Raw genomic sequence first — 10,529 nt, forward strand, 5'->3', positions numbered from 1 at the left:
AATTGATGTTGCTGTATATCTTCCTAAATCCTAAAGAGAAATTTCAACTTGTCAAATATATATATTTTAAACTTCAATCGTTTGTTATAAAGATCCTTCCACTCCTAGAATGGAGACCGCCATCTCCTTAATAAATTGAAAGTAAAATAAAGAATATGTTTCTTTACATTTTAATTAAAATGTTGTTCATTTTTAAATTTTTACATAAGGCATTAATTTTAAATACAATTTCATTAGCTTCCAGATGAAAAGAGACTTGTGGAAACACATTTAGCTAATAATTAAATTGTCGTTTTCAACATGTATCTTGATTATTTCCCACTTTGTAAGATTTTGATATTCAAGACAATATTTTTATCAGCCTTATATGATAATGTCTGAAACTACTGAATCATAATAAAGCTTAATGCTCAGTAGTTGGATGAGTAAACAAATTATCTTAAATTTCAGGAAGTCTCTAGTAATAATTATATGTACAGGTAATTTTTTCCAAAACTCTGACATAAGATACAAAGAAGCACTATGGAAAAAGGAACAATGTAACTGAGTTTGTCCTCTTGGGGCTCGCTCAGAGCCTCCAGGGTCAGAGAAAATTATTTGTTGTCTTCTTGCTCATCTACCTGGTGACAATGATGGGCAACCTACTCAGTGTCCTAACTGTGGTGTTCAGCCCAACTCTGCACGTCCCTATGTACTTCTTTCTTAGTTACTTATCATTTCTCAATGGTGTTTATTCTACTGCAGTTACTCCAAATATGATTATAGGCTTACTCTGTGAGGAGAAAACTGTTTCCTTCCAAGCTTGCATGATACAACATTTTATAGGGCACTTATTTGGTGGTGCTGATATAATATTCCTGGTGTGCCAGGAGCCAGCATGGGAGATGCCACCCATGGAAAAGGTCATGAGGAAGAGACCTGAGGGGCAAAGGCGGATCAGGACTTGAGGGACTCCCCGAACTCACCCATGACAAGGTCATGCAGAAGAGGCCTGACAGGCAAGGCGGATCAGGACTCAAGGGGTCCCCTGGATCTGCTTGAGCATGTACTCCTGAAACCAAAATCTGTCTGTTATACTACACTCTGCTGACATAAACATGGGCTATCTCCGACCACCTTTCTCTGGAAAATTAATTTAGAGCTCCAGTTAATAGTCTCCTGCATATAAAAGGAGTGTCTCAGGTCAAACCTCTCTGCTGGCAGTCTAGCTTGTGTGACAGGATTATCCACACTTTTGCTACTATGCACATGATTGTTCACAACCTCTCAACCATAAACAGCATAGAGAGTTTGGAATATTTTGAAAGTCTTAGTTAGCATAGGGTTTTTCTAAAGATAAAAATCATGTTGGTGAAGGGTTTCATTGCTGAGTTAATGATTGCCCCCAGGCATCCATACCCTTAGGCACCTGGGAGTATGTTAATCTATGTAATTGGAATGTAGAAAAAGAAATATAGTTGTTTTGATGTTAGCAATACCAGTCTTTTGAGTTAATGAATTTTCTCTTTGTTGTAAATCACTGTACTCCCCTTTCTTTGTTATAAATCATTGTGTCCTTACTATGTAAGAATGTAACTTTATCACTATCTTAAGACTAAGCAGATCTTAAGGAAAAACAAGTTTTCTGATTGACTAACCTTTATCAATAGAAAGAAAGACGGGGCCATAAAATGTTAACCGGTCTTCAGACCAGAAAATATTGCAAACAAACGTAAGACCCTTGTAAGAACAAAGGTATGCAAAGAACACTCTGTCTTTTGTTAAGGGTCAGAGCAGCTGACCCTGCGTGATTCTGCTTCTTACATTTATCTCTATGTACAACTTAAAGTATAAAAGCTTCCCTGAAAACTAAAGAGATGGACCAGGACCAGTTCCACGAAAGCCTGGTTCCGTGTCGTTCTTTCTTTCAATTCTTTCTCCTCTCTCTCTTACTCTCCTTTTCAGGCTGATCCCTTGGAGCACAGAGGCTCTCTGCATTCACTTTTTTGCCTGGGCTTCTAAGACCTGACCGAGAAGGCACTCTGTATCTTCACTCCTTCGGGAGACCGAGAGGGTGCCTGTGGCCTACATGAACAGGGAAAGTCCCTTGTCTGAGGCTTTATTTGCTTCCTGTGTAAACCAAGGAATATCAGCCTCTTTCTCTCCTCTGTTTTCTTAACTGTGACATTCCCTCTTTATCTCCCTCTATATCTCTAAATAATTTCTTACAGATGCCCATGCCGTCCCCCTGAGGATACCCTGGATCCAACTGGGGCTGGACCCCGGTACTGATGGTCATGGCCAATGGCTGCTCCATGGCCATCTCCAAACCCCTGCATTATTTGACAACCATGAATAAATGAGTTTGTATTCTGTTGCTGCTACTTACTTTGGTTGGTGGGCTTTTGCATGGGGTAATTCATCCTCTCTTTGTTTGCAACCTTCCCTATTGTGACCCCAATGTCATCGATCATTTCATCTGTGACATGTACCCCTTGATAAAACTTGCCTGCACTGACACCTACATTACTGTCCTCACAGTGCTGGCCAACGATGGGGCAATCTCCGTGGTCATCTTTACGCTCTTATTCATCTCCTAGGGGGTCATTCTGTGTTCCCTAAAAAATGTTAGTCAGGAAGGGAGGCACAAAGCCTTGTCCACCTGTGGCTCCCACATTACTGTGGTGTTTCTCTTATTTGTGCCCTGTATTTTCATATATGTGAGACCACCCTGTAACTTACCTGTTGATAAATCCTTGATTGTGTTTTATATCATTATCACTCCCATGTTGAACCCTTAATCTATACTTTGAGAAATGGAGAGATGAAAAATGCCATTAAAAAACTCTGGACCAGAACAAGAAGATGAGGTAGCAGGGAAACGTATCACTTATTTTCAAAGAAGAATTGCTCTTTCCAGGAAAGCCTTGTATGATTATCTGTATCTCTACATAGAGATAAATGTGAGAAGCAGAATCACGCAGGGTCAGCTGCTCTGATCCTTATTTTCAGAGAAGAATTGCTCTTTCCAGGAAAGCCTTGTATGATTATTCAGGATTGAAACATGATGAAACTTGAACATGATGAAAACTTTTATTATTTTATTTATTTATTATTTGAATATTTATATTGATCATAATAAAAATGTTCATAACTTCATAGTTCAAAATATGTATTTTGTTTGAAGTAAACTTTTGAAGATTACAGTTTTTTTTATGTAAATATGTATAGTTGTGGGGTATAATACACCTCTATGGAAGCTATAAATTTATGTTGTATGTGATTAAAAGACCCTGTTACTGGGAAAGATTGAAGATGGGAGGAGAAGGGGATGACAGAGAATGAGATGGTTGGAGGGCATCACCAACTTAATGGACGTAAGTTTGAATAAACTCCAGATGTTGGTGATGGACAGGGAGACCTGGCATGCTGCAGTCCATGGTATCACAAAGAGTCAGACACGACTGAGTGACTGAACTGAACTGAACTGATATGATGAGTTAAGGTATAGTAAATACTGTAAATTTATTTTAGCTAGTGGAAAATTTTATCATGTTTATCTTTCCAAGAGTGCAATTTTGTTTTGGAATTAATGGGACACATTACAGATTTTTAAAAATACTGAACGTGATATGACATAAAATTTTTGTTCACTTCTCTGCATACAAAGACAGTTAATGTTAATATTTGAAGTATGTGTCTTACTTTTGTATCTATAAATTAGTTTCTTAAGTGAAAGTGTTTGTCTCTCAGTCATATCTGACTCTTTGTAACCCCATGGACTGTAGCCTGCCAAAATCCTCTTTCCATGGAATTCTCAAGGCAAGAATATTGGAGTGGGTTGCCATTCCTTTCTCCAGTGGATCTTCCTGACTCAGGGATCAAACATGGGTTTCCCACATTGCAGGCAGATTCTTTACAATCTGAGCCACCATGGAAGATTACAAACATTAGTTAGTAAATATTGCTTGACATGTTGGTGTCGAAATAGAATGATGTTTCACAGTTGTAAGTATTAATCATAAAGAGTCTAACTTGATTAAAAAAAAAACTTTATAAACAATGTGCAATTACAGAAAAATAATCAAATCTTATTTGGTTTTTGGAAGTGGCCAAACAGGAGATGACAAGAGTGAACATTGACATTCTAGGAATCAGTGAACTAAGATGGACTGGAATGGGTGAATTTAACTCAGATGACCATTATATCTACTACTGTGGGCAAGAATCCCTTAGAAGAAATGGAGTCGCCATCATAGTCAACAAGAGAGTCCAAAATGCAGTACTTGGATGCAATCTAAAAATCGACAGAATGATCCCTGTTCGTCTCCAAGGCAAACCATTCAATATCAGAGTTATCCAAGTCTATGCCCTGACCAGTAATGCTGAAGAAACTGAAGTTGAACAGTTCTATGAAAACCTACAAGACCTTTTAGAACTAACTCCCCAAAAAGATGTCCTTTTCATTATAGGGGACTGGGAATTCAAAAGTAGGAAGTCAAGAAACAGCTGGAGTAACAGGCAAATTTGGCCTTGGAGTACAGAATGAAGCAGGGCAAAGGCTAATAGATTTCTGCCAAGAGAACACAATGGTCATTGTCTGACCCTTTGTGACCCTATGGACTATAGCCCACCAGGCTTCTCTGTCTTTGGAATACTCCAGTCAAGAATACTGGAGTGGGTTGCTATTTTCTTTTTCATGGTATCTTCCCAATCCAAGGATTGAACCCACATCTCCTGCATTGCAAGAAGATTCTTTACCACTGAGCCAGATGGGAAGCCCTATATATGTATGTTTGTGTGTGTGTGTGTGTGTGCATATATATGTATATATATACACACATATATATAATATATATTTTTGCCTTTTCATAAATCACTGTAGTTGATGACTGCAGCCATGAAATTAAAAGACACTTGCTCCATGGAAGAAATGCTATGACAAACCCAGACAGCATATCATTTTAGATATCAGTAAAATGTTTCATTTTAGAAAAAGCAGACATATCACTTTACTAACAGAGGTCCATATAATCAAAGCTATGGTTTTTCCAGTAGTCACATCCAGATGTGAGATATGGAGCATTAAGAAGGCTGAGTGCTGGAGAATTGATGTGACTGAATTTTGATGCTGGACAAGACTCTTGAGAGTCCCTTGGATGCAAGAAGATCAAACCAGTCAATCCTAAAGAAAAGCAACCCTGAATAGTCATTGGGGGTACTGATGCTGAAGTTCTGATACTTTGGCCACTTGATGCAATGAGCCAACTTACTGGAAAAGACCTGGTGCTGGGAAAGATTGAGGACAAGAAGAGAAGGAGGCAACAGAGGGTGAGATGTTTGGATGGCATCACCAAGTCAATGGACATAAGTTTGAGCAAACTCAGGGAGAAAGTGAAGGACAGGGAAGCCTGTTGTTTTGCAGTTTATGGGGTTGCAGAGAGTCAGACATAACTTGGCAACTGGACAACAATATATAATGTTTCTACTGTCTGTTAATATCCTATGGTTGATCCTGTGAGTAGTGAAAGAAAAATAACTTCTAATATTATGATTTCCAAAAATTTGTTACATTTGTCTCATAGACTCTATTCCTATCAAGGAAAATTCTCATTAAATACTTGCTGAGTGACTTGTCTGACCTTACTTGACTGAATAGAGTGAAATAAAAATGAAAATTAAAAAAATTGTTAAATGTGGTAGGAGTAGGATATATAAGAAATACTGAGATCACAAAGGAGAGATTAGTCATTTTCTTTGAAGACTTCAGGAAAGCAATAAAATGAGTTGAATGCGAATGGATGACTGGTTGCTAGTTAGTAAATAAAGGCCGGTTGGGCTCAGTCTCTGTGGGGTCTCTGGGTCCGGGTGCACATAGGTTTGGTTTGAGCCCTCCAAGAATCTCTGGCAGGTTTGGAATTTGAGTGTTTGAGTGTCTCCATTGAGCGTTTGAGTGTCTCCTCCTATGGAGACATGGGTCAGCAGTGGGCTGCCATGAGGACAAGGCCTCTGGCTGCAGCATACATGGAAGGCACAACGTGTGTTTTAAGTCCTCTTGGAGGAGGTCAACATTCCGCCACCACAGAGCCACCAAGCAGACAACCCACAGAGTGGAGAACAATTACACCAAGGAAGCTTTCACACTGTTATAAAGGTTCTAGGACCCACAATAGGTCTGCCATCCTGGGGATCCAGCAAAAGAACTTAAAATCCCCAGGGAATTTGACTTTGAAGGCCAGTGGGATTTGATTACAGAACTTCCACAGGACTGGGGAAACAGACACTTGGAAGGCACAAACAAAACCTTGTGTGCACCAGGACACAAGATAAAGGAGCAGTGACCCCACAGGTGACTGAGCCAGACTTGTCTGTGAGAGTCCAAGAGTCTTGGGTGGAGATGTGGTTTGACAGTGGCCTGCCACAGGGTCAAGGGTGCTGGCATAAGTCCTTTGAAAGAGGTCATCATTACTGTGATTACCCAAACCAGATGTTGGCCTTAGGCCAAACAACAGGAAGTCTAAGCTGTTAACAGAAAATTGGATTAAAAATTACTTAACATGGCCTTGCTTACCAGAGCAAGATCCAGATTCCTCACAGCCAGTTCCTCCCAACAGCCTATTATCTTTATCCATCAGAGGGAAGACAGAATAAAAACCACAATCACAGAAAACTAATCAAACTAATCTCATGGATTGTAGCATTTTCTAACTCAGTGAAAATATGAGCTGTGCCCTGTAAAGCCACACAAGATGGTCATGGTGGACTGTTCTGAAAAAATGTCCACTGGAGAAGACGAAGACAAACCACTTCAGTATTTTTGCCTTGAGAATCCCATGAGCAGTATGAAAAGACAAAAGGATATGACACTGAAAGATGAACTCCCCAGGTCAGTAGGTGCCCAATATGCTACTGGAGATCAGTGGAGAAATAACTTCAGATGGAATGAAGAGATGGAGGCAAAGCAAAAACAATACCCAGGTGTGGATGGGACTGGTGATGGAGGTAAAGTCCAATGCTGTAAAAGAATAATATTGCATAGGAACCTGGAATATTAGGCCTGTACCAAGGTACTCGGTTCAGTTCAGTTGCTCAGTCGTGTCCGACTATTTGTGATCCCATGAATTGCAGCACGCCAGGCCTCCCTGTGCATCACCAACTCCCGGAGTTCACTCAAACTCATGTCCATCGAGTCGGTGATGCCATTCAGCCATCTCATCCTCTGTCATCCCCTTCTCCTCCTGCCCCCAGTCCCTCCCAGCATTAGAGTCTTTTACAATGAGTCAACCCTTTGCATGAGTTGACCAAAGTACTGGAGTTTCAGCTTTAACATCATTCCTTCCAAAGAACACCCAGGACTGATTTCCTTTAGAATGGACTGGTTGGATCTCCTCCTAGTCCAAGGGACTCTCAAGAGTCCTCTCCAACACCACAGTTCAAAAGCATCAATTTTTCAGCGCTCAGCTTTCTTTACAGTCCAACTCTCACATCCATACATGACCAATGGAAAAACCATAGCCTTGACTAGAAGGACCTTTGTTGGCAAAGTAATGTCTCTACTTTTGAATATGCTATCTAGGTTGGTCATAACTTTCCTTCTAAGTAGTAAGCATCTTTTAATTTCATGGCTGTAATCACCATCTGCTGTGATTTTGGAGACTCCCCAAAATAAAGTCTGACACTGTTTCCACTGTTTCCCCATCTATTTCCCATGAAAGGATGGGACCCGATGCCATGATCTTAGTTTTCTGCATGTTGAGCTTTAGGCCAACTTTTTCACGCTCCTCTTTCACTTTCATCAAGAAGCTTTTTAGTTCTTCTTCACTTTCTGCCATAAGGGTGGTGTCATCTGCATATTTGAGGTTATTAAGGTATTGGAAGTTGTCAAACAGGAGATGGCAAGAGTGAGCATCAACATTTTAGAAATCAGAGAATTAAAATGGGCTGGAATGGCAAATTTAATTCAGATGATCATTATATGTACTACTGTGGGCAAGAATTCCTTAGAAGAAATGGAGTAGCCCTCATAGTCAACAAAAGAGTTCACAATTTAGTACTTGGGTGCAATCTCAAAAACGACAGAATTGATCTCTGTACATTTCCAAGGCAAACAATTCAATATCATAGTAATCCAAGTCTATGAGGCAGGCACTAATATTAAAGAAAGTGCAGATGAATTTTTCTATGATTACATACAAGATCTTCTAGAACTAACACCAAAAAAGTATGTCCATTTCATCGTAGGGGACAGGAATGCAAAAGTAGGAAGTCAAGAGTTACCTAGAGAAACAGGAAAGTTTGGCCTTGGAGTACCAAATGAAGTAGGGAAAAGACTAACAGAGTACTGCCAAGAGAACGCATTGGTCATAGCAAACACCCTCTTCCAACAACACAAAATATGACTCAACACATGGACATCACCAGATGATCAAAACCAAAATCAGTTTCAGAAAGTTCCAGAAAAACATATACTTCTACTTTATTGACTATGCTAAAGCCTTTGATGTTATGGATCACAACAAACTGCAGAAAATTCTTCAAGAGATGGGAATACTAGATTACCTTACCTGCCTCCTGATAAATCTTTATGCAGGTAAAGAAGCAAGTTAGAACCAGACATGGAAGAACAGACTAGTTCCAGATTGGGAAGGGAGTATGGCAATACTATATTTTGTGATCCTGCCTACTTATTTTGTATGCAGAATACATCATGAGAAATACCAGGCTTGATAAGCACCAGCTAGAGTCAAGATTGCAGGGATAAATATCAAAAACCTCAGATATGCAGATGACACCACCCTTATGGCAAAATGCAAAGAGGAACTAAAGAACCTCCTGATGAAAGTGAAAGAGGAGAGTGAAGAAGTTGGCTTAAAACTCAACATGCAGAAAACTAAAATCATGGCACCCAGTCCCATCACTTCATGGGAAATAGATGGGGAAACAAGGGAAACAATGACAGACTTTATTTTCTAAGTCCCCAAAATCACTGCAGATGATGACTGCAGCCATGAAATTAAAAGATGCTTGCTCCTTGGAAGAAAGCTATAACGAGTATAGACAGCATATTAAAGCAGAGACATTACTTTGCCATCAAAGGTCCTTCTAGTGAAAATTATGGTTTTTCCAGTAACCATGTATGGATGTGAGAGTTGGACCATAAAGAAATCTGAGCACTGATGTCTTGATGCTTTTGAACTGCAGTATTGGAGAAGACTCTTGAGTCTTGGTCTGCAACTATTTTAAACCAGTCAATCCTAAAGGAGGCCAGTCCAGAATATTCATTGGAGGGACTGATGCTGAAGCTGAAACTCCAGTACTTTGTCTACCTGATGTGAAGTATTGACTCATTAAAAAATACCATGATGCTGGGAAATATTGAAGGCAGGAGGAGAAGGCGTCAACAGAGGATGAGATGGCTGGATAGCATTACCAACTCAATGGACATGACTTTGTGAAGGCTCTGGGAGTTGATGATGGACAGGAAAGCCTGGCATGCTGCAGTTTCTAGGGTTGCAAGGAGTCAGACACGATTGAGTGACTGAACTAGTAAATAAAGTCAGTTTTGAAATTAAAGATAACCCAAGAAATGCACCCAAGCCATAATTATGGTGCCCTGAAGAACTATAAGTATTTTTATTTCATTGAATTGGAGAAGATTGGGGTAAAGCAAGGAAAGTCTTGGGTGCTTGGCACATCATGGAGAGTACAATTTACTCATAATTTTGAGTTTTATATTGTATGAAATTGTTACCCATTGAAGAGTTTTCCAGCAATGAAGTAAGATGGTAAATCGTGAATTTTAGGAAGATTACTCTGGTATCTATGTAGAGGACAAATGAAGAAATTTAAGAGGCTGGAGAACAACTTTGGAAAATATGGCAATAGTTGGGAGAATCTGAACTGAGACATTAACTGTGGCATTGGAACTGAACAAATAACAAAAGGTATAAAAATGCAAACCTTATTTAGAACTTGTGGGAATAGGGGTAAACAAAAGTTTAAAAGATGGCATTGAAACATGTATAATATCATATATGTAAAGAATCACCAGTCCAGGTTCGATGCATGATAATGGATGCTTGGGGCTGGTGCACTGGGACGACCCAGAGGGATGGTACGGGCGGGGGGCAGGAGGGAGGGGGGTTCAGGATGGGGAACACGTGTATACTCGTGGTGGATTCATGTTGATGCATGGCAAAACCAATACAATATTTTATGTTTTTTAATTTTATTTTTACTTTATTTTGCTTTACAATACTGTATTGGTTTTGCCATACATTGACATGAATCCACCAGGGGTGTATACAAGCTCCCAGTCCTGAATCCCCCTCCCACCTCCCACCCCATATCATCTCTCTGGATCATCCCCGTGCACCAGCCCCAAGCATCCTGTATCCTGTATCGAACATAGACTGGCACTTTGTTTCTTACATGATAGTATACATGTTTCAGTGCCATTCTCCCAAATCATCCCACCCTCCCCCTCTCCGTCAGAGTCCAAAAGTCCACTCTATACATCTGTGTCTCTTTTGCCGTCTCGCATACAGGGT

The 10,529-nt window shown here is 39.9% G+C and overlaps 1 pseudogene; it reads left to right on the top strand.

The window, feature by feature from the left end:
• Positions 1-515: 515 nt before the first annotated feature.
• On the top strand, positions 516-2,848 carry LOC120876119 (annotated as a pseudogene).
• The last annotated feature ends 7,681 nt before the right edge of the window (positions 2,849-10,529 follow it).

This window comes from Oryx dammah, unplaced genomic scaffold (genome assembly GCF_014754425.2).
Source record: "Oryx dammah isolate SB20612 unplaced genomic scaffold, SCBI_Odam_1.1 HiC_scaffold_17, whole genome shotgun sequence".
NCBI classification, from domain to species: Eukaryota; Metazoa; Chordata; class Mammalia; order Artiodactyla; family Bovidae; genus Oryx; species Oryx dammah.